Source organism: Mauremys mutica, unplaced genomic scaffold (genome assembly GCF_020497125.1).
Source record: "Mauremys mutica isolate MM-2020 ecotype Southern unplaced genomic scaffold, ASM2049712v1 000763F_np12_subseq_1:109279_obj, whole genome shotgun sequence".
Lineage (NCBI taxonomy): Eukaryota > Metazoa > Chordata > Testudines > Geoemydidae > Mauremys > Mauremys mutica.
Genome location: NW_025423048.1, coordinates 8,160 through 32,878, shown reverse-complemented (window position 1 = coordinate 32,878; position 24,719 = coordinate 8,160). Strand labels below are relative to the sequence as shown.

General features: G+C 53.8%; 2 non-coding genes and 1 pseudogene across 2 annotated transcripts; 2 read left to right on the top strand and 1 right to left on the bottom strand.

Moving 5' to 3' along the window:
* Positions 1 to 507: 507 nt before the first annotated feature.
* On the bottom strand, positions 508 to 579 carry TRNAQ-CUG. Its single transcript has one exon. It is a non-coding gene; the product is annotated as a tRNA-Gln (tRNA).
* Positions 580 to 10,347: 9,768 nt separating this feature from the next.
* Positions 10,348 to 10,419, top strand: TRNAE-UUC. Its single transcript has one exon. It is a non-coding gene; the product is annotated as a tRNA-Glu (tRNA).
* Positions 10,420 to 19,698: 9,279 nt separating this feature from the next.
* On the top strand, positions 19,699 to 19,904 carry LOC123357552 (annotated as a pseudogene).
* The last annotated feature ends 4,815 nt before the right edge of the window (positions 19,905 to 24,719 follow it).

Genomic DNA, 24,719 nt, shown 5'->3' with positions numbered 1-24,719 from the left:
CAGCCTCTCCTTGCACACAGATTTTGACAGGTTTTCCTCCTGATCAGCAAGTGGATTAAGCACGTCTTCAGTGAGGGGTTGGCATGGTAGGGAGCAAGCTGGCCGGGTGTCTTTGTGGCCGTCTGCTGGCCACACATAGGCATGGTCCTCTCCTTCTTTAGCCCCACCCTCAGTTGCTCTGTGGCTTTTAAACCTTCCCTTGGAGCTGTCAGCACCAGCCGCCTTTGCTCTAGGTGCCCAGAGGAGGAGAGGTGTGTTGGGCTCCAGCCTGGGACTCTGCCTCCCTCCTGCCTAGCCCTGACTATCAAGCCTGGCCCTGGCCCTCCTTCCTTCAGGTGCCATGTGGACAAGAGGTAACATGTGGCTGCAAGCAAAATGGCCAAACAACCCAAGACCTGGCTCTGGTGGGCAAGTCGCCCAGCAGGAGGGGAAAGATTGGCTCGTGCACAGCTGGAGACAAGGAAGTTGAGCACTGTGAGCTCCTGCGCTTTACCACAAGCCAACATAAGGTCCCACTGAGATTTGAACTCAGATTGCAGGATTCAGAGTCCTGAGTGCTGCCCGTTACACCATGGGACCAGCTTGTGCTGCTTTCTTTGCACAGTGGTGACCCTCACGGGGCTGGCTCATGTAAGGGACTGTTGGCCCCTTACTAAAACTTAGTGGGGGGTTTGGTTGGCTAGTTCCCAGTCCCAATAGAAGGGGGAAGAGCCAATGGGAAATCAGGCCCCTGAAACTGACAGTCCCCATGGGCAATGGGGAGAGGCCAAAACTCCAAGGTAGCCGCACTGACAGGCCAGGCAGTGTAATGAGGGAGTCACCAGGCCAGGGGGTCCCATCCTCCGTGGGAGCTGGAACTGCCTGGGCCAGAGTGGGGCAGAGCTAAGGAGAGAGCAGGAGCCCGAGAAGAGCCGGGGAGCAGAGCTTCACCAGCCAGGGAGAACCAGAGCAGATCTGTGCTGGGAGCCGAGCCGCAGCAGCACGAGCCGTAGAAGCTGCCCAGGGAGCAGATCTGTGCTGGGAGAAGAGCTGCAGCAAGCGGAGCCAGAGGAGCAGCCCAGGGAGCTGGAGGCAGAGCCGCAGCAGCACTGGGGCTGGAGGTGGGTGCAGTGAGCAGCGTGGGAGAGCGAGGGGGACCCTGGGCAGAAGGCCCAGTGCAAGGAGATGCCACCCGTCAAGAGATCTTGCAGGCCAGACTTTTGGGGGTGGGGGGATCATATCCCCTACATGGGGGCTGACACTGGGAACAAGGGGCCTGTCACCTAGAGCGTGTGGCCACTGCCAGAGCAAGTGTCCAGCCCGTGGTGTCCCTGCAGCACAGCCAGGGCCTGGGGAGGAGGCCTGGGACATGTGAGGGAGAGACTGTCACCTGCCCTGACCCTCCAGAGACCCTGGTTGTGATCTCCCTGCGCCACAGAACAGGGTGACGTGTTTTCCTTTCCCATCTTTCCTTCTGTTTTACATTGATTGCTGGGTAATAAATGGTGTTTGCTTGAAGCACATGCAATGAGGAGTGGGTCAGGGAAGTGCCCAGAGTGGGGACACTGTAGCCCTGTTCAAGTGATCATGACAAGATTGGGGCTCATCAAACCCCCCAGGATTCCTGGGTCCAGCCTTGTCGGGGTTACGAGGTCTCTGCCACACAGGAGAGTAGAAAGAGCGTCCTTGGGGTCAGGCAGCCTCTGGGTAAGGGGGTGGGGACTCAGATCCTTCCGCCAGCCAATTGCAGCACCAGGGTCATGTATAAACCAGGGAAGTTCCCCACAATAGCCAGACCTGAACCCCCTGTACACTTGTGCTCTGTCCTCATTGCTTTTCTGTCTCTCTTCCCCTCATCTCTGCTGCTCCCCCTCTGGGCTTTCTCAGCACCTGGCCCCACAGCGCTTCCTGCCAGCCAGAGACTGCGTGTTCTAGGCCTGCTCCTGTGGATGTGGCCTCTCTCCTGATTCCTGAGGAAAGGAACCTTTCCAGGAAATGGCCACAGCTTCTGGGAATGCGCATGTGGTTGGTGGACAGCACCAGGAATCATTTGACTCCTGGCACACAAGAGAACTTAAAAGCTGAGTGTCTAGACAGGGGCTTGAACCCTGGACTCTCAGATTAAGAGCCTGATGTTCTACCAACTGAGCTACTTGGGTTTGTTGAGACTATCTTCACCGTTTAGCACAAGAGTGCGCAGGCAGGCAAAAGAGAGGCAAAAAAAGTCCGCAGAACCCCTCCTCTTTTTCTGCACAGCCACTGCCTGTCAGCAGGATTCCTCCTCCTCCTCCCTCCTGTGCCTCAGTGCGACTAAATCTCCGCACCTAGACAGCCGGTCCGTCCGCTGCATCCCAATCCCCCATGCCTGAGCCTCCCTGCCAAAACCCTGCACCTGGCTCCAGAGAATTACGTCTCACGTGTTGCTGGGAACTCGACTTCTTGTGCCCAGAGAGTCTCGGCCCCCCTCAGCAGATGACATAAGAAACACAATGTCCCCCTTTTCCAAAGAAGTGCTTGGAGGGGCTTTTCTCGTGTTACCAGGTGGCCTAATGGATAAGGTGTCTGAGTGTGGATCAAAAAACTGAGGGTTTGAGTCCCTTCGTGGTTGTGTTTCTGCAGTTTTACTGTTGTGCTGAACGTCCTGCTCCTTGGAGGGCTGGAACCTCTTCTTGGCCGCTCAGGCCAATGCTCTGGCTTCAGCTAGAGCCCCAGGAAGGAGTTGGGGGGTGGGCGTCACAAAGGCTGGGGCCTGAGCCCCAGGTGCTTCCAGTCTCGCCTTTGCCCTTCCTGACTTGCCAAAGAAAATGGGCGGCTGCCCGGGCTACAGTGTGCGCCTGTCCCTGTGCTGGAGGGTACTTGCTACATAGCGTCTTCGGAGCCTGGATGTTTCTCTGCTTCTCACCAGCTGGGGAAAAGCCTCTTGGGGTAAAATCTCCTGCCCCACTGCAAAAGTGAGCACCATGAATGGGAACAGTCAGAGGCCCCACCATGGGGGCTGGCCCTGCTTTCCTACCATCTTGTGATGTTGGCCACAGAGCATCAGTAGCCGCCCCGCATGCTGGTGACCTTCAGTGGGTGTTTGGCATGGCAGGGAGCAGCCTGGCTGGGTGTTTTTGTGCCTGTCTGAAGGCCACACATAGGTATGGTCCTGCCCTCCTCTAGCCCTGACCTCAGTTGCTCTGTGGCTTTTAAGCCTTCCCTTGGAGCTGTCAGCACCAGCTGCCTCAGGTGCCCAGAGGAGGAGAGGTGTTGCTGGGTCACTTTTACAGATGCCCCTTCCCTGCTACTGCCCTTGCTCAGCTGCACAGAGGAGATTCCATCCCCAATCCCTGCCCGTCACTGCCCAGCAGCCCTCTGGCACCATTCCCAAGGGTCACCCTGCCTTGCTCTCTCCCTGCCATGTTGGGAAAGACAGCTCTTATTTCTCATCATTAAAGGTCAGGCAGCCAACTAGAGGCAGAAGCCCACAGTATCTTTTCCTACTGCAGAGCCCAAGCTCAGGAACTCACCTTGGGTGCAGGCACTGCTGTGCTCCCAGAAAACAAGCCACCCCTGCACAAAGAGGAATGACAGGGCCTGCCAAAGACTGGGATAGAACCAAGGACCTTTAGATTTTCAGCTTAACACGCTCCCAACTGAGCTACTTTGGCAGCTGCATGGAAGTATTTTGGCTTGTTGCTTCTCTGTCTGGGATGTTTTCCAACACGGCATCAGTGAGACTGAGACTGGAATACTGCCTCCAGTTTTGGTGTCCTCATTTGAAAAAGATGTTGTGAAATTGGAGCTGGGGCAGCAAAGAGCCACCAAATGTTCTGAGGGTTGGAGAAAAATGCCTTCTAGTGAGCTATTGAAAGAGCTCAACCTGTTTAGCTGATCAAAAGAAGATTGAAAGGTGACTTCATTGAAGTGTTGAAGGGCCTTAATGGAGACAAAAGATTGGGTATTAAAGGGTTCTTTAATCGAGCAGAGAAAGGCATAACAAGACCCAATGGCTGGAAGGTGAAAAGAGACAAATTCATATTACAACTAAGACACAAATATTCAACAGCGAGGATGATTCACCACAGGAACAAGCTACCAAGGAAAGTGGATTCTCCATCTCCTGATGTCATTCAATGAAGACTAGATGCCTTTCTGGTATGTGTTTGCCCCAAAAGTAGCTCTTGTGTCATACAGGTGGCCTTTGATATGCAGGGGGTCAGATTAGATGCTCTAATGGTCTCTTCTGGCCATAAAGTCGACTAATTTCTGAAAAACTGAGTGTAGCATTGGGAGCAGCGTCTGATGTTTTACTGTCTAGCCGGCTTGCTTCCTAGAACGAACGCTCCTTGAGTGGGGTGACCCACAGGGAGTAGCTCAAACCTCCAAAGTGCCTGGGCAGGGGCAGGACATTAGCACAGCAAGGGAGGGGTGTGGCAGTGACATCACAAAGGCCTTTTGCAGGACCTCAGACTATTGGTCAAAGGTGGTGGGGAGGTGGTGACCTCACAGAGAGATGCTAACATCAGCCAGGCAGGACAGGGGCGAGGGGCCAGGGAAACCTCAGAGACCCCTGTGGCTTTACTTCAGCAAGTCTCCTTCTCCAGGTCTCTCTTTGAGGACTGAGAGAGTATTCGGGTTCACGTACGTAAGTGCCAGGAGGAACCTCTTTTGAGTTTTCTCCTTCCCTTTTCCTGATTTTACTAGAAAACAGCCGTCCCTGTTTAGAAGGTAAGAGCCCCCTCGAGGGAAGGGTATCCTGGGGGTGTCACAGTTCGGATGCCGGTGCCTCCCCCAATGTAAGGAAGCTCCCGCCACCCTGCTCTGTGTTCGCAGTGTGGGAGAGAGCAGCATCCACGGCAGTGATTTGCTCCTGGCTGCCGCAGCAAAGCAGCAGGCTCAGCTGTCAGAACTTCCCAGAGCGATGAAAGGGGAGGGGCCCATGGCTCTGTAGCAGGAATGCAGGGCAGGCGCGTTCACGGTGGGCATTGTGGGATACTGGAGGAGGCCAGTTATGGTGATATAATGAACAGCAGCATCTACACTGACACTCTGTCACTTTAAGTTTGCTCAAAAAGCTCTAGGCCTCTCATCGATGTGGTTTTATTTTGTCGCCTAAACAGGGCAGTTTTGTCGCCAGATGTGGCATTGCAGTGTGTACACCAGCCACAAGTTGCCGACCGAGGGAACGTTGTGTGTTTTTCACACACCTGAGCAATATAATTCTGCTGAAATAACAGTGTAGTGCAGACCTGGCCAAAGATTCTCTCTCTCACACACACACACACACAGCTTGCAAGGAAAAACTCACCTGCTCCTCTGCTTTGCAGAATCCAAGCACAAGGAAAGCTTGTCAGGCCCAGGTGGGGATGGCAAGGAGTCAGGTGTGAGCAGACACTGTACCTTAGTTACAGTAGGCACCATGGTTTAGCTGATTAACATACCTGTTTTGTAAACAGGAGATGCTGGGTTCAACTCCCAGTGATGCCTTGTTAAGATGCTTTTAGAGCACCTGGTATTGGCTACTGTCAGAAGACAAAATACAGAGCTAGATGGACCTTTGGTCTAGCCCAGTGTGGTTTTTCTTATCGTTTAAATTACACTCACTGGTACTGATAATAGAGTTACTGAAAGTTTGGGAGTTAAGAGCTGATAGGTCAGTGGTCCAAACCCCTTGCAGATGACCCCCTCCCTCTGGGACAGGCGCAGGTCTGATCACTCACACCAAATGCACGTTGTGGCTCTAAAATCTGTGGGCAGCTCATTTAGTTTACACCCAGGGTTGAGTCCTTGATTCACACATCAAGGATAACAACCCTTTGTTTCTCCTGATCCAATAAAAAGAAGACTGGGAATCCAACACCAGCCACAAGTGATCATTTCGGCAAGCAACCCAACCTATTTCCAACATACTATAAAATCCACATGCAGACTCATACATGAAACCTTGCAAAAAAATCTTCTTGAGGGGGTCTGAAGTACCTGCTGTTGGAGGGAAGGAGGGAACTGTGGGTTGGGATTGAGGAGCAGCGTGAGGAGAAAGGGTCTGTGGGTTGAGTCTGAGGGGCACTGGGAATAGGAGGGGGCTGTGGGTTGGGACAGAGGAGCGGGCTCTGGTTGGGAGTGAGGAGCAGTGAGCATAGGAGGGGTTGTGGGTTGGGTCTGAGGGGCACTGGGAGTAGAGGGGACATGGGTTTGGGCTGAAGAGCATCCTCGTTTGGGGATCCAGCAGGACAGGGGAAGGCAGCAGGTGATTCTAATTCCTTAGGGATATTCTGTGTGTTTGTGTGTGCAGGGAAGGAACATGCTCTATGCCCAGAGGACTTTATTCCTCCAGCCTGTGAGGACAGAGGGGCTGTCAGGAAGTTGTCCCTTCAATCCCCAACCACCCCCCCCCGCCAAGGCCCTTCTGAGAAAAGGGAAAATCCTGAAGAGAAAGAGTAACACCAAAGAAGATTCCAGAAAACCAGATATTTACAATCATGGGGAGAAGTTTATCACCTGACCAGGGACATGAACCCTGGACCCTCAGATTAAAAGCCTGATGCTCTGCCAACTGAGCTAACCAGGCTCACATAAGAGAAGTGCCTGTTGGTGCAGAGGTGAAGCTAGTCAAGAAAAAGCGAGCGGGAAACAATAGGGGAAACCTGCTGCTCGCTCTCTCTTCCCAGCCCTGGCCTGGCCGGGTATTAGTGCTGGTTAAAAAGACGGGAAAATATCAGCATCTACCAGCCTTTCATAGCTGTACAAGACACAGGCACAATACAGAGGTGCCCATCTGCAAGTGCCGAATGGTTGGATTGGCTAATGCAACATGTAGATGTCCAGAGCACTCTGGGATATACAGCCAAGTGTCCATCACCATCATTATTTCAAAGGGATAATGATAATGGTAGCAAGGTTCACAACTGATTCAGCTGTTGCATACAAAGGTGCACGTTTGGCAGTTACATTGGCTCAGGTTGGCCACTCTGGTCTAGATGTAGAAGTTACAACATTTAAACTTGAAAGAGGGGCCAATTTCCCCATCATTACACACCTTTACATCCAAACACGATGACTTTCTGAATGAACCCTCCTCGTTCAGCCAGAATATTTTGGGGTGGATGTAGGAGTCTGGACTCTGTTATGACTTCGTTCAGATCAGAGGTACCTAGTGATCTAGTCTGGCTGTAAAATCTATATATCAACACCAAATATGGTGTGATATTAATCCTCAGAAATGGCTGTTCCCCACCCAGACCCCAGCAAGGGGCTCTCCAAGGAAGGGGGCTGTTGAGGAAGGAAAGAAGAAAGACGTCCTTCTCTCCCTGGAGGAACTGGGCTCTGCGCTTTGGACAGAAAGGAGGGGAAGGAAATGGCTACATGACGGCAGCAGAACCTAAGAAATGAAACACAACAGGCTTCTGAGCATGTTGCTTCTGAACAGTGAACGAACCTGACTCCCGTATCATGAAAAGCCAAAAAGCCGTTTCTTTCTATGCCCGGGAGAAAAGAGTTCCAATAATTCCTGCCTGTTTACTTTTGAATTATTTTACATTATAAAGAAAATTGTAACAAAATTAGTCTGAACTTGAGCTGCCTGTTATTAAAAGCTGGTTCCCCAATTCAGTTCCAACTGCCTTGCTAGAAACACCCCCAGGTCCCTGCTCACCCCAGGAAGAGGAAAAAGAGAACCCCCCACTGGGCACTGCCCTTGGCTCCAGGCTGCTGTCCCGGGGTGCGGGTGGGGACTGATTGTTTGCTGCTGAGGAGGGAGCCAGTAGAGGCCTCTGGTGCTCTGCTCCTAGCATCTGCCCGGCCCAGGCTGTCCTCTGCCTCAGCTGCTGCTCCCGGCCTGCTCTAGAGTCAAATACGCAGGGCCCCCAGGGGAACAGAGGCTGGGACAGGGCAGCAGCCTGGGCTGGGCTGGGAAGATGCTGGGAGTTCTCGTTCCCTGAGAACTGGCCTGGCTCCCTTCTCAACAGCAAACAAATCAATTCCACGTCCCCTCCCCAGAAAAGCCAGCCTGGAGCCAAGGGCAGCAGGGGACGATTCCCTCCAGTTCCCACTGAGGCAGGAGAGAAGCCAGGGTGTTTCTAGCAGAGCTTATGGAACTGACGTGGGGAAACCAGCCTTTAATAACAGGCAGTTCCAGTTTAAGCTAAGTGTTTTTAACAATTTCTACAACATTAAATAACCCTTCAATCGTACTGTCACCATCCATAACATTGCTTCAGCCTTACAAGTTCCCAAGTGCAAAACTAAACATCTCTTCAAACACAAGCGAGTGGAGATCAGTCAGTGTTCAGAGTCATCCCACATAAAAGAACCATATTGTGGTACATACTGGCCCCATCATGTGGCCATCGCCTTTCCCTCCTCTCTTCTTAAAAGTTTTAGTATTTTGCACAGAAACTTTCTTCCCTCAGGAGAGACCTGGGAACCAGGACTGCCAGCCAGACAAACACCTTTAAGAGGAGGCATAATCTATCAAAAAATGATCTCCCTTCTTCTGTTCAGTGGCAGCCTGAAATGCTATTTATCCCGGCGGAGCTGGAGGATTGAAAGCAGCTACATCAAGCCCCTGTGTAGCTCACAGGAATGAACACAAACACTCCCTTGTATCTGAAGAGATGTTTAGTTTTACCCTTGGTAAACTACAAGACTAAAGGGAAAGGCAGTGATGGTGTCAGATATAAAGAGTGAAACACGAAACAATCATCATAGTTATGCCTATAGTGACTGCACAGTCTTTCTATATTCTTCTTATTATCATCAGTGTATTATTTTCTCTGGCATGTAGACATTGACTAGACCTTGACCAAGAAATTTGGATCTTGACAAAATATTCAACTACGCCTCGTTAAGGTAATGGACTTGACACCTACTCGGGTGTCTCCATGCAGGTTCAAGTACTAACAACAGTGGCACCTTACAGCCATAGATTTTAATCAGGGCAATACATTGATACAAATTCCTGTTAAATCATTTCTCAGCCAGAGTCCATCACCCACATTCCTTAGGGCATTGGGCCACCATGCGGACGTTTCATTTCCCGCCTAAATTTCACACAGAGACACAATTTCCTTTGCACAGATCCATGAACAGCAAAACCTCCCTGTGTCTCTTGTCTGAGCCAGTGCATTCAATTGTATTGAAACCTTCTCTCCTGCAATGGCGATGGTCAGACAGAGGGGACATGGCCACCTTCACCTCTGACAGTGAGATATTGGCTCAGCTCTTTCTTTCTTTCTGCTGCTGTTGTTAGTCCATGAAACATCAGGGATGGAATGCAAGGCTGAGCTCACACACCAATCCCCTGAAACATTTCAGTGTCCCAGAGAAATCCTGACCCCTGCTATTGCAATGATATGGTGGAGATTCGAATAGTCGCAGTGTAGAAGGAGCCTGAGGGTGTTTATTTGTGAGCTGAGGTTCCCTGTCTGACATTTGCCTTTTTTCCTGGTTCGTTATGTGTCCAGTGAGCAAACCGGAGCTGTCACAAGGCTGGTTAAATGCTGCTTTTTAGACCAGAGAGCTGGGGTTGATTTAGATGCTGCCGCCGTCAGCTGGTCAGAGTAACCAGGGTGAAAGGGTGGAATTTAGGATTCTCCCACCAAGGGGAGGTGCTGTTGGACTCCTCTAGTGGGGGAGAGTCTGAAAAAGTTTCTCAGCTCCCAGAGACGGGGCAAACAAGCTGGTGCCACACACAGATTTTCACAGGGAATCAGGCCCCCTGGGGAAAAACTCAAAAGAAGCCCAGGCCCAGGAGTGTCAGAGAAGGGAATCACTGTTTTCCTTAAGAGGTGGGTGAGGGAAACCTGCAGGTCCTTAGATCCCTCCAGCGCCTGATAGAACAATTTGTGGGGAAGGTCTGGGGAAGCCGAGGAGGACAAGGAAAGGGAAAAAGGGCTTGCAGCTGTTGTGCAATCCCCATGCTCCCAGCAGAAGGATCGGCAGGGGTCAGCACTGTGGTTGCTTGTTGAGGACACAGAACTCACAAGATGGCAAAGCTCAGAGCCCCGTTACACAGAGTCAGAATGTGATCAGCTCACAGTGAGGGGGAGCAACACCCCTCCCTTGGTCTCTATGTCAGGGCTCGTATCAGCTCAGTGTCCTTCCTGCAAGAGTGGGCTGCTGAGAGGGTTGCAATGGGGTAAATGAAGGCAGAGGAGGATTGTTCCTGCTGGGTTTTCTTTGTGTTGCTCTGTGATCCTGCTGGAGGAAGCTGAAGCATGATTTGAGTTTGTTTCAGTGGCTTGGGTTGGGCTGAGGTTGTGACCCTGAGCACAGGGGTTCTCTGCTCTTAGCCCCTCAGGGAATGGACAATGGAGCAGCTTCAGAGATTGGCTAGAAAGTAGCCTAAGAAAGTGTAACATAAGTGAGAAGAAAAACAACATCATCACCTTCCTGGTGGTCTAGTGGTTAGGATTTGGCATTTTCACTGCCATGGCCTGGGTTCAATTCCCAGTCAGGGAAAAATGACTTTAAACCAAAACTGCTTCAGTTTTTCTTCACTTGCAATGTAAATAAATCCACTTTTTTTTCCTGATTCCCCCCATCTTCCCAGTGTCTCCATGGCATGGCCGGCTCCAGGCACCAGCACAGCAAGCAGGTCCCTGGGGCGGTCAATGAAAAGGGGAGGCTTCAGCAGCAATTCATCCCTCTCAGAGGGAAGGAACTTGAGGCCAAAAGCGGCAGAGGTAGAGCTGCAGCTTTTTAATTTTTTTTTCCACTGGGGGGGCAAAAAAACTGGATCTGGCCCTGCTCCATGGAAGACAATTTCTTAAATCCCAGATAAGTGCAGTTCTATCAGTTCTCAGCCTGAGTCCTTAGGTCTTAATCCTGAGGATATTGTCCCACCATGGGGCCATTTCCCGTCTCTCTTTCCTAGGGAAGCACAATTTTCCTTGCACAGACACAGGAACAGCAAGATCTTTCTCTGTCCCTTGTGCAAAGCAGGGGGCCAAATTCCATGGAAACAATGGACAAGCAGGGGGCCCTGGGCACATCCAGCCCTTGCCGTGAGATGTTCCCTCCCCTCTTTCTTTATGCCCCTGTTGTTATTTCATGGATTGTCTGGGATGGGGGAAAAGCTGAGTTCACTCCAGGTGGAGGGGAAAAGAACCCTGAAAGTCTCAGGCCCCAACCCCTGCTACCAGGATCACAGAGGTGCTGGGAATCTGCATGGGAAAGGGACGGTGTGAATTGTCAAGGTGGGGAATGAATAACAATTTATAACTAGATCCACCTCATTAACCACTGACACAGGCTAATCCTGCTGCTGCTAGAAGGGAAACTGGGAGGGATTCTTTGCTGTTCAGCCATGGAAACAGTGACCCCATTGCACTGCAGTGAATGTGCTGGGGAAAGCTGGACTTCACAGGCAGGTAGCAATAGCAGATCCTAGAAACATCTGGAGCTCCCCACAGCACTTCTGCCACCAGGGTCAGGTGCTGAGTGACTCACAGTGCCCCCCTCCCCCCAACACATGACCTTCCAGCAGGAGGTGGCAGCACCCCCCACCCAATGCAGGGGAGAGGGCTGAGTGTATCCAGGGCACCCACTCTCTCTGCCCCACACATAGAATCTGGCCCTGCTGAAGAGTGACCCTAAGAACCAGCAGCCTCCAGGACCGCAGGTTTGGCCCTCAGAGAAGGGAATGTGTCCCCCATGCTGCTTTTAGACCACTGGATGCTCTGGAAATAGGACAGCTCTGAGTGCAGTCTGCAGCACATTTAAGGATGTAGCTCAGTGGTAGTGCACATGGTTTGCATGTATGTGGCCCTGGGTTCAATCCGTAACATCTCCAGGTCCTTTTTTTCACCCTGCTGCTTTGCTCATGCCCAGAGGGGATGTGGCCCTGCAGGAGTTTCAATCCTGCTCAGTGAGGGGTAAGAGCCAATTGCATGGAAGGTCTGGGGGGGTTTCTGCTCCTAAGTCTCCTCTGTACATGTAAGATTCCCACCCGCTGTGCTGCTTGGGACAAGGGTAGATGAGAAGGGCGAATCCTCCAGCACTGGAGGGAAAGGTCCCATCTGCACAGACTGAGAGGCAAGGAAACAGAGGGGCAGTCAGTGCTCAGAGAGGAGAGAGGTCAGTGATTTACACCCACTAGGGAACACTGTCTTTCTGAGGCAAGTGCAATTTGCTTGGGATGGTGCTGACAAGTTTGTTCTGTGTTGCCTGGTGCTGGGCCATTGCACAATCCCCAGCCACGCCGCACAGCGCGCCCCGAGAGGGGACAGGGGGGCAAGCAGATGATCTAGCACGAGGGGGAGAGGATGTGTGGTTGGGGGGAGGAAAAGCCTTGGGCTGCACTGGGGGAGCGCAGAGCAGGGGTGACACCCCAGAAACCTGCAGCAAAGGGATGGACAGGTGGGGTGGGTGGATAGAAGAGGCAGCAGTACTAAAATCTAAAAGGGGAGTGTGGGGTCGAGTGGTCAGAACGGGGGGGTTGGTGGTCAGAATTCCTGGGTTCTACCTCCAGCCCTGGGAGGGGAGTGGGGTCCAGTGGTTAGCGTGTGTGTCGGGCGGAGAACCAGGACTCCTGGGTTCTGTCCCTGGCTCTCTCTTGTGCAATCCCTTGGTAGTTACCAAACTCAACAGCATGTGGGAGCGAGGGGCTGGGGCCGGGTTGTGACACGGCCCAGAGTCCCGTACTGCCCCTTTGTTACCCAACCCGGGGCAGGGCGGGGGATGGCCTGGGAGACCCGCTAAGAAAGGCGCTTCTGGTGGGTTTCTGTGTGGGTCACGCTGCCCCCTGCTGGATAGACCCCCTCTAGGTCAGAATCAGTCTCAGCCCAGGTCAGACCCTGGGAGCCCAGCCCCCTCTGTCACCACGGCCATGTCTATTGGTCTCATGGAAAGGTCCGTTCTCATGGGTAGCTGTCCAGTGGCAGTGAGTTCCACAGGCCTCGGCACAGACTGTGTAGGGCAGGAGGTCCTTGTGTTGGGAGCACTGGGAGTGAACTGTGTGCGGTTGTGTCTCTGAGCACTATTGTGAATATTCTGGTGTGTGTGTAATTGTAAGTGTGGCTGGGGGTGTGATTGTTTCTCTCTTTGGGGGTGGAGCTAGCATGTCCCTCTGGGTGTGTTGTGTGTGAGTGTTCTTGGGATTGTGTGAGTCCCTTTGTGCATCAATGTGTGTGTGTGTCACTTGCTGCAGGATACAAAAGCCTGCAAAGCCACCACACACACACACACACACACACACAGAGTGAGGCTCAGCCCCGCCAGCAGGGGGCAGCAGGGACACACACATCTCTCCTGGGCCAGCTTGGACAATTTCCCATCATGACCCAGCACAGTGCTGGTGCCCCCACATGGGGGTGGGCAGTGACCAGGCGGGGGGGTGGGGGGGTGGGGGCAGATGTGCTGGATTCAGAAGGAAGCACTTTGGGAAAATCAGTCACGGCCCTTAGCAGAGCTGAGACACAGACCCAGTGACCCCTGCACCACCCTGGGAGGGGAGTGGGGTCGAGTGGTCAGAGCAGGGAGGCAGCTGGGCACCAGGACCCCTGGGTTCTATCCTTGGCTCTGGTAGTGGGGGGGGGAGGGGTCTAGAGCAGAGGGACTGGGAGCCAGGACTCCTGGGTTCCATAGGGGAGACTGTTTTTTTCTGTCTTTACCTCCCTAGAGATCCCAGCCCAGTCCCCTAATCGAGAGATAGAAGGGGAAGTTGCTTTCCCACTTCAGAGTCATGATTCAAACCTCTTCCCTAGGGGCTGTGACATCATGGAGCCCCCTCCCCAAGGCAGACAGTAGAAGCCCCGCCCCACCAGAGAAGAGGGGGGTCTAGTTGCACCCACAAGACACCCACTCATGGTTGCAAAGAAACCCCCACATCCCCACAAACCACTGCTAGGACAGGATTTGCTGCTCCCACCTCTTTCCATATCACCATGAGCTGCTCCCCGCCAGGCACCACAGCCCAGTCACACGCCCTTGGTCAATACGTAGCTCAGTGGCAATCACTGCCCCGAAGTGACTCCGGTGCAGGCACCCACAGCACGAACTCCCCACACCGGATTCTGTCCACACGCAGAGAATTGTCTCCGCCGGGCTCCTTCGGTTCCTTTCACTGCTCTCCGTCCTGCCGCCAGACACTGCTCATCTGCATAGCCCCGCCCATGGACACGTGACACCTTCTGTCGTTTTGGAGAATGAGTCGCCTGCAGAGAGTGAGCACGTCACAGCCGCCGGGCGGGGATTGTCTGTGAGCCCCACGCTGGGGGCGGGGCTTCAGGGAGAGACCCAGCCCCAGAGACAGACTGGGGTAGGGAGACATTGGGGGAAGGGATGAGGGGATGGGGGGAGGGAGAGACCCACCCCCATAGACCTGTATGGGCAGGGAGATATTGGGGTCAGGAGGGGAGAAGGGGGATTGGCAGAGACCCAGCCTGGGGTGCAGGAGAAATGGGGTGGGGTGGAGGGAGACATGTGGGGTGGGGGTGGGGTCTGTGAAATGTTGGTCCAGGGAAACTGAGTCACTCCCAGGACATCGTGTGCAGGGGGGAGCACAGGGGCAGGGAGAGAGCCCCAGCCCCAGCCCCACAGAGCCCCAGAGGGATATTGGGGGCAGGGGAGGGGTTGGAGGGAGGAGAGACCCATCTCCATAGACCCCCAGAGGCAGGAAATGAGGGGAGAAGGGGGGAGGAAGGGATTCAGCCCTATAGACCTGTAGGGGCAGGGAGATATTGGGGGCAGGAGGGGAGAAGGGGGGTTGGCAGAGACCCAGCCCGGGGTGCAGGGGAAATGGGCTGGTTTGGAGGGAACTGGGGAGGAGAAGAGACACAGGGCAGGACACATGTTGGGACAGGGAAACTGACTCACTCCGAATACATGCAGAGCAGGGCAGGGCGGAGGCAGATCATGCTGGTCCCAGGGTAATTTCGGGGGGTTCTGATTCCCCACTCAGCTGGGGGGCTCCCCTCTGGGCTGAGGAGCCCTGGGGTGGGGCGGGTGCAGGGGCTGGGTGTGTGTGTCAGGCTGGGGGAGCTGCCTGGGCAGAGGGGCTGGAACTGGGGGGGCTGCAGCAGCCCCTGGCTTGACGTGGTTTCCATCACACCCAGGGGTTACAGTTGGGTCAGTGGCTCAGCACCCCCCACTATACAGATTGTTCTGGCACCACTGGCCTAGGGTCACCGTCTAGTGCTCAGGGCCTGCCTGGCTCTCCTAGAGCAGGGCGAGCGCCCAGCTCTCCTGGGGCAGGGCAGGCGAGAGCTCTGGACAGATACTAACAGCGCCGGGGAGCCTGGACGAATATTAGTGGGACAGAGGAGCCTGGGGCAGTTTTATCAGAGAGCAGAAATGAATCCCGAACACAGCACTGGAGCTGCAGTGCTCAGCGCGTGGGCCTGGGTCTCCTGCCCAGTCTCCCTGCCCCCCCTCGTGGCATAACAAGTTCCCTGCAGAGAAGCAGAGGTGCGGGACCGAGGGCTGCGGTGGGTGCTGCAGCACCCCCATGTCTCACTGTGCAAAGCTCCAGATGCTGTGAGAACAAAGCCAGCATTATTGTGTGATTCCAGAGAACCCCGGAGCTGTGCTGTCCCTGTGCAGTGTGAGCGGGAATTGCACGTTTTCACATTGCTTGTGAACACACCTGGGTACAGTTCACAGGCTTTCAGCACCCCTGACACACTGATTAGAACACCTGCAGCCAATCAAGGCAGAGCTAATCAGGGCACTTGGGTTTAAAAAGGAGCTCGCTTCAGTTTGTGGTGTGTGTGAGGAGCTGGGAGCAAGAGGCACCAGGAGCTGAGAGTGAGAGGGTGTAGCTGCTGGAGGACTAAGGAGTACAAGCGTTATCAGACACCAGGAGGAAGGTCCTGTGGTGAGGATAAAGAAGGTGTTTGGAGGAGGCCAGGGGGAAGTAGCTCAGGGAGTTGTAGCTGTCATGCAGCTGTACCAGGAGGCACTATAGACAGCTGCAATCCACAGGGCCCTGGGCTGGAACCCGGAGTAGAGGGTGGGCCCGGGTTCCCCCCAAACCTCCCAACTCCTGATCAGACACAGGAGGAGTTGACCCAGACTGTGGGTTCCACCAGAGGGGAAGATCACTGAGGTGAGAAAATCTGCCAATAAGCACAGGACCCACTAAGGTAGAGGAGGAACTTTGTCACAGCCCCTAATTGCAGCATTTTTAAACGATCTGCATGCTGCTTGCAGGCTCCTAACACTTGCCACAGCAGCTCCTTTTAACTTCCATTCAACCACCTGTACTTATGTCGATAGGTTGACTTTAGGTCTTTAACTTTGATTGGTAGCCGAGAAGATGGTAAATTGGAGAGAAATCCATTCTTCATTTGCTTGTTATTTATTCTTTATTCATCGCCTTTTCCTTATTTCCCTACAGATTGACTAGATCTGGGTGCTAGCAGGGGGCCCTGACGGGCTCCTTATTGTCTGATTTCTTTCGGAAGCATTGAACTTGCCAGGGCACAGTCAGATTCTGGATGTTCATGGAAATGTAACACCTCATGCTCAGCTTTAGTTCTGTTTCTCAGCTCTTTTGGAAAATCGATCTTTAGTCTGACATGTAGCATCCTTGCATTAGGAGATGGCTAATTAATAAGACCATAAACCTTGGCAATCAAATGGAACCTGAAGTCCACAGAAGAGCCCGAAAGGCCCTTGGGGAGTGGAGTGCAAGTTGAGGAAGACTTCCCTGCACAGCTTCTCTCTCAATTCTCGTTTTCCTGGATTGAGCACAAAAATTGGGAATCAGCTCCGGGTAGGGTTATACCATGTGTGTGCAGTGGTTAGACAAGAAACTGGACTGGTATGGAGCAAAACACTTGTGTGTGCCTGATGACTGTACGTTTGAGAAGGAGCAGAAAAGAGCACTGGGGCTGCGGGATAGCGCTTGCATAGGCTTTCTTTGGCCTGTTTTGCTGTAAGAGTTAAAACAGTGAGAGATTGTTAGTCACAGGTCAGTGGGTGCGTTTATGCAAATTAGGAGCATACAGGGAAACCAGCAAGAGGAAGGAGGCTGAAAGACTTCTCTGTCTTTGAACAGAATTGTGTGTTAAGGGCTCTTGCTTTGAATTCTTCCAGTGGAGTCATTTCGGGGAAGTGATCATAACTTCGAGTTACCTAGTTATCAAAGTGTCGTGAATGGTGTTTGGTGCGTGTCTGGGAGCTCCTCGTGCTGAAATAGAAAGCAGTGGGGGAAGAGCGGCTGCCTAGCATCCGAGACTCTCAGCATCCCAATGAGGTTAATCCGAGGTGTGATTATTGCTAGTTGAAAACTTCTCGTCTTTTTGAGCTTAGGTGAGGTTAGTAGTCTCTTGGTCTATCCAAGAACACAACTTCCTGCTCCAGACTATCCTCCAGGCGACCAGGAGAGAGCGGAAGCAGTGCACGGTAGCATGGCTCGACCTGGCCAACGCCTTCGGGTCCATCCCCCACCACCACATCTTCAACACACTCCAGGAGTTCGGGATGCCGGAGACCTTCCTTCGCCTGATCCGGGAACTCTATGAGGGCTGCAGCACCACCATCTGCTCGGTGGAAGGGGAGACCGCCGAGATTCCTATCCGCAGCGGCGTGAAGCAGGGCTGCCCCCTCAGCCCCATCGTCTTCAACCTCGCCATGGAGCTGCTCCTGCGGGCGATCTCCGACGGCACTGACGGCTTCGACCTACATGGCGAGAGGGTGAGCGTCTTGGCCTACGTGGACGACCTGGTCCTGATCGCGGACGACCCCGAGAGACTCCAGGGCATGCTCGACAACCATTGGGAGAGCTGCAGACTGGACGGGACTTCACTTCAACGCCAAGAAGTGCGCGTCCCTCCACGTTGACGGGAACAAGAGGGACTCGGTGCTGACGACGGAGTTCCTTATCCAGGGTGAGTCCGTCGTCCCCCTGGCGGAGGGGCAGGCGTACCAGCACCTCGGCATGCCGACGGGCTTCTGCGTCCGGCAGACCCCCGAGGACACCATCCAGGAGATCCTGCAGGACGCCGCCAAGATCAACGCATCCCTGCTGGCGCCGTGGCAGAAAATCAGTGCCCTCAACACCTTCCTGATCCCCCACATCGCCTCGTCCTGAGAGGATCCGCCGTAGCAAAGGTGCCCCTCAACAAGGCGGACAACCACATCCGGCAGCTGGTGAAGAAGTGGCTGTCCCTACCCCAGAACGCCAGCAACGAGCTCGTATACATTGCTCACCGTCACGGCGGCGCCAACGTCCCCCGCATGGGAGACCTGTGTGACATCGCGGTAATCACGCATGCCTTCCGCCTCCTGACGTGCCCGGATGCCGTGGTAAAGAACATTGCGACAGCCGCCCTGCGCACCGCCACCGCGAAGCGAATCAGCGGAGCTCCCTCTGACCTTCCTGAGTGGCTCCCTGGACGGTGAGTTCACCTGGGGCAGAGGCGACATCGCCTCGCTGTGGACCCGCGCCCGCAACACCACACGCCGACTGGGAAAGCGACTGGGCTGCCGCTGGGTGTGGAGCGAGGAACGGCGGGAGCTTGGAGTCCTGGTGTCACATATCGGGACGGAGGGCAACACCATTGTCGGCCCCGGAGCCAGAGGCATGCTGGAAAGGTCGCTGAAGGCCGCCGTCCGCGCGCTCTACCTGGACACCCTGAAGAAAAAGCCGGACCAGGGCAAGGCTTTCGAGGTCACCAGCAAGTGGGACTCCATCAACCACTTCCTTCCCTCTGGCAGCTTCATCCGTTTCGCCGACTGGCGGTTCATACACCGCGCCCGACTGAACTGTGTCCCCCTCAACGGAGCCATCCGCCACGGGAACCCGGACAAACGCTGCAGGAAGTGTGGGTATGCCATGGAGACCTTGCCCCACGTCCTGTGCAGCTGCAGGCCCCACGGCAGAGCCTGGCAGCTGCACCACAAACGCCGTCCAGGACCGCCTGGTGAAGGCCATCGCCCCGCACCTGGGAGAGATCGCTGTCAATCGCGCCATCCCCGGCACCGACAGCCTGCTGCGCCCGGACATCGTCGTCACGGATGAGGACCGGAAAAAGATCATCCTCGTCGACGTGACGATCCCGTTCGAGAATAGGACCATGGCCTTCCGCCAAGCCCGAGCCCGCAAACTCGAAAAGTACGCTCCCCTGGCTGACACCCTGCGAGCAAAGGGCTACAAAGTCTACACCGATGCTCTGATCGTTGGGGCCTTGGGCACCTGGGACCCCCTTAATGAACGCGTGCTGCGGACCTGTGGGGTGGGCCGTCGCTACGCGCGGCTCATGAGATGCCTAATGGCCTCGGATGCTATTCGGTGGTCCAGAGACATTTACACAGAGCACGTCACCGGCCACCGTCAATACCAAGAGTAAGCCGGTGTGACTTCGTGCACCCACAAGGGGGAAGAGACCTGTCAACTTCCCCTGTTGGACTTTATCCCCTGAGCCCTGAACCAACCAAACTGAACTCTGCCCTGTGAGGGTCATCCTATCATCATTACCCAGTCCGCTCATTTATTCATGCCCACGACTATCCATAACCTGTTTGTATGAGTGATGTACCCTCACTGCTTGCTGGCTGTACCTTGAACTCTCCCACCGTATACCCCGCATTGTGTATATGTATATGCCGTCCAATACCAAAACGCTAACATCCCCCTACAACCTGTATGTTACCCCCAATGACACAATAGCTGACGCCTCAAACACTTTATATCGTTTATTTTTAAATATTCTCTAATAAACTTTAAAATCTCTTGGTCTATCTAAGGCTGTGATCAAGTGTCTTGATGTTTTTGATCTTTTGGTCTCAAGATGGAAACCTTGTCTGTGTCTTGGGAACCTTGAGGTAAAAAAATTATCTAAGTTGTGTCTGTTCTTATCAATTTAATATCTGATAGGTCCTTTATTTGAGAACGATATGTTAAATTGATTTTTGAAACAGGGGGCTGGAATAAGAGCTTGCTCTGTCCATCTCATGTATTGACCTGGTATTGCAGTGCCTCCAGGACTGGTGCCTCTCCTTCTGGGGAGAATCTTCTGGTTAGAAAAGCAGAAAAAGTTTCACTCTAAAGATGCTGATTTGAGAAGATTTTTTTAAAGTAGTTGAAAAATCAGGTCTCTTTAGCACTTTGGTTTCTTCATAACAACATATTGTTAAAATTTCTTGGGGGTGTTTTCTGAGTCTACAGATGTGAGTTTCTTTGTCTTGCTGGAGGATTGTTTTAAAAGCTGAGATTCTTCTGTTTGCTGTGAGTCTTTTCAACAACATGAGGGACGAATGCTTTCCAGACTGAGGGTATGTTTGGGAGATGGTTGGTTGTGGGGGGTTGGTAGGTTTGTCACACCCTGTCCCCCACCCTGGGGATTTCCTGCCCTCTCCCACACAGACCAACCTTCCTGGAAGTTTCCACCCCCTATGTATTTACTGCCCTTTCTCCCCGCCAAGGGAACCCGCCAGCAGCTCCCTGATAATCCCTCCCTCAACTGGCTCCACTGCAGCCATTTCCCTTCCCTGGCTCCTGGAAGGACCGAATGAGCTGGAGCAAAACATGGATGTTGCGCTGCAGCCTGTTAGGGCAAAAAGGGCAATTGGGGACATGTCAGAACAGGAAATAATTTCCCAGCACAATTCCCCCCAGGCTCTTTCCCTGCACACAGATATTCTAGCTTGTCCTGCATGGGACAGAAAAATTCAAATCTAGGGCTGTCAATCGCAGTTAACTTACGCAATTAACTTTAAAAAAAATCATGATTAATCTGTTTTAATCACACCGTTAAACAATAGAATACCAATTTAAATTTATTTTTTGTTTTTTTCTACATTTTCAATATATTGATTTTAATTACAACATAGAATACGAAGTGTACAGTGCTCACTATATATAGTTTTATTACAAATATTTACACTGTAAAATATAAAGTACTCTTTATCTCTTTATCATTAAAGTGCAACTTGCATATGTAGATTTTTTTGTTGTTGTTGCATAAGTGCACTCAAAAAGAAAACAATGTAAAACTTTAGAGTCCAGTCAGTCCTACTTCTTGTTCAGCCAGTTGCTAAGACAAACAAGTTTGTTTACATTTACTAGAGATAATGCTGCCCGTGTCTTATATACGTCACCTAAAAGTGAGAACAGGCTCTCTCATGGCACTTTTGTAGCCAGTGTTGAAAGATATTAACGTGCCAGATATGCTAACATCCATATGCCTTCATACTTCAACCACCATTCCAGAGGACATGCTTCCATGCTGATAACGCTCGTTAAAAAAATGTGTTGTGACTGAAGACCTTGATGAAGAACTGTATGTCTCCTGCTTCCATGGTTTTATCCGCATTCTGCCATATATTTCGTTTTATGGCAGTCTTGGGTGATGACAGATGTTGACACATGTTGTTCACTTTAAGAACACTTTCAATGCAAATTTGACCAAACACAAAGAAAGTATAACGTCAGATTTCTAGAGATAGCTACCGCGCTCGAGCCAAGGTTTTAAGAATCTGAAGAGCCTTCCAAAATCCAAGAGGGACAAGGTGTGAAACATGTTGCAGAAGTCCTCAAAGAGCAAACACTCTGATGCAAACACTACAGAACCTGAACCACTGGAGGGGGGCACAGGGTTAAGGGTGCAGAGCTTGGGGGCACCAGAGGGGGTTCAGGGTTGGGTGCCAGAGGGGGGGTGCAGGGATTAGGGGTGTGGAGGTTAGGGGGCAGGGTGAGGGGTGCAGGGTTGGGGTGTAGGGGTGCAAGAGGTCACAGGTTTAGGGTTCGGGGGGCACAGGGTTAGGGGTTTTGGGGGCACAGGGTTGGGGGTGAGGGATGTAGGGGTGCTGGAGGGGGTGCAGGGTTAGGGGAGCCAGAGGTTGGGGATGTAGGAGTTAGGGGTGCTGGAGGGAGTGCAGGGGGAAGCACAGGGTTAGGGGTGCAGAGGTTAGGGGTGCCAGAGGTTGGGGATGTAGGGGTTAGGGGTGCTGGAGGGAGTGCTGGAGGGAGCACAGGGTTAGGGGTGCAGAGGTTAGGGGTGCCAGAGGGGGCACAGGGTTAGGGGTGTGGGGGAAGATGCAGGGTGAACAGTGCAGGGTTAGAAGCATAGGAAGGGGCACAGGGCTGTCCTGTGGCCCAACCCCACAGGAGATTGACCCCATGTTTAAAGAACAAACCTCTCTACTAAGGGCTGCAATAGCCACTGGGGTGAGACAAACTGCACCAGCCCCTTGCTGCCCAGCCTGTGAGAGCTCTGACTGTGCGTCTATAAAGGGAACAGCGAATGGAAGTTAAGTTGCTCCGGTTCGTGCTCTGTTAGAGTCCCACCGGGAACAGTGAGCAGAAGTTAAGTTGCCTCCTGTTCTATAACTGATGGGTGGGGGGCAGCAGGGATTAGGGGCATGGAGAACGGGGGGGCCTGACAGGCGTTGGGCTGCGGGGTTCCCTGCTGCGGGTTTCCCTGCTGCAGCTCCGCAGACTGGAGCCTGCTCCTCCTGTGCAGGGCCAGCTCCAGCTTTTTCTGCCGCCCCAAGCAGGAGGGGGAAAAGGACAAGCTGTGGCTCTTCGGCAGCAGCTCAAAGACTAAGACAGGGAATGAGGGACCTGCCGCCGAATTTCCCCCAAAGACCCAGCCGTGCTGCCCCGATACCGGACGGGCCGCCCCTTTGAATTGGCTGCTCCAAGCGCCTGCTTGCTACACTGGTGCCTGGAGCCAGCCCTGCTCCCGTGACAAGCAGGGGCTGGTGCAGAGCGTGGCAGGGCAGGGAGATGACATCTCCCCTAAGGGCGGGGCCTTTTCACAGCAAGAGCAGCACCTCCCCACCCCCCGGGTTGGGCTCCAGGGGAGGTTTGGCAGCTGAAAGGACTGGGGGGGTGCTTGGAGGAGGTTTGAGGACCAACAGTGAAGGGGAAGTTGGACACTGGCCAGAATACCAGGAGACAAGGCAGGTGAGGTGAGACCTGTTACTGGACCAGCTTTGAGCCACACAGGGTCTTCTTCATGCACGGGAAAGGTGCTCAGAGCATCACAGTTCAATAGAAGGTGGAACGCTCTGCCCCGAGCACCAGACAGTCCCCTACTTCCTGGAACGGGGGGCCTGTCCCCATTGTCCTGTAAACAGCCCCACCATGTACCCCAGAGGTGGCTGCATCTTAGCACCAAGACACCAGTGGTCACTGCTCCAGAGGAGATGGTACATACAGGCCACTGCCCTGCGTGGCCACCAGACGTCACAGACTGTGCACTGCCCTACGTGGCCCCACACGTTACTGCCCCAAGAGGTGAGGAACACACAGGCTACTACTCAAACTGGGCACCTGGGGTCACTGCAGCAATGGTTGGGGGAAATACATGCAGGGCACTGCCGCACATGGCCACCAGGGGGCACTGCTACAATGGTGGTGGTGGTGGTGTGGGGGGGTTATAAACAGGCCACTGCCTGAAGTGGCCACTACCACAATGGTGTGGGGAGAGGGGGAGGGAGATACCAATAGGGCACTGCCACACCAGGGCACCACGGGGAGGTCACTTGCTCCAATTAGTAGAGATACACATCGGGTAGTGCCCCAAATGGGGGCCCTACCCCAGAGAGAGAGGGGGCTGGGGAGAGAAGAGGAAATCAAAGGCCACTGCCTCACTTAGCCACCAGGGGTCACTACCTAAATAGGGGGGACACACACACAGGGCACTGCCCCACCTGACCAGCAGGGGCCACTGCCCCAATAGGGGGATATACAGAGGGTATTTGCCCCACGGGGATGCCAGGGATCAGTGCCTGCCAGACCTGGCACAGGGGTAGAGGGGATAGGGTGACCAGATGTCCCGATTTTATAGGGGACAGTCCCAATATTCGGGACTTTTTCTTATGTAGGTGCCTATTACCCTCCACCCCGTCCCGATTCTTCACACTTTCTATCTGGTCACCCTGGGGGCGGGGGCAGGGAGAGGGGGCTACACACAGGCCACTGCCCCACTTGGCCACCAGTGCACGTCCCTAGTGAGGGATTGACACACACCAGGAGCAGGGCTCACTGCCACAGAGGGTTGGAAGATACCGAGGGCACTGCCTGACACGGCCGCCCAGGCACCCTGCCACCTTGGGGGAGGTGAAGAACACACCTCAGGCACTGACTCCTCTGGCTACCAGTGCTCACTGGCCCAATGCAGGGGTTGGGGGGAGTAAATACACACAGGGGACTGCCCCACCTGGGCAACACGAGTCCCCGAGATGAGAGTGGGATACGCAGAGGGCACTGCCCCAATGGCTGATATACATACAGGGCCCTGCCTCACCTACCCACCAGTGCTCACAGGCGCAATGGCAGTGGTGGGGTCACAGACAACTGCCCTCAGTGGCCACCAGGGGTCGCTGCAGCAATGCTAGGGGGATACATGCCAGGCATTGCTGTCCCTCGCCACCAGGAGTCACTGCTCCTACAAGAAGGCACCTACAGGACACTCCCGTGCCTGGCCAGCAGGGGTCACTATCAGTGGGGAGGGGCTATGGGGAAGCAGAGAAAGAGCAACTAACTGCAGTGGGGGAAAATCGTCATCTACAGGGGAGAAAGAACGGACTCCACTAGGACATCGCACCAACTCCGGCCAGGCTGGATACCAGCAATTCGGGGCTGGGGCAGCTCCAGCTAGAGGCTGGGTGGAGGCAGGTTGACCTCGGTCTCTGTGCTGAGCAGGCTGCTTTGGCAGCGAGGAGGACAGGGAACCCCCCGGCCAGGGTCTTGCTGCCCAAGGAGTGGGAGATCTGTGGCAGGCTTTGCAGTAGCTGGTTCAGCAGCCGTGAGCCGCACGCTTGTCCCCGCCTGAGCTCTCCAGGAGCACATAACACACAGGTGCGCA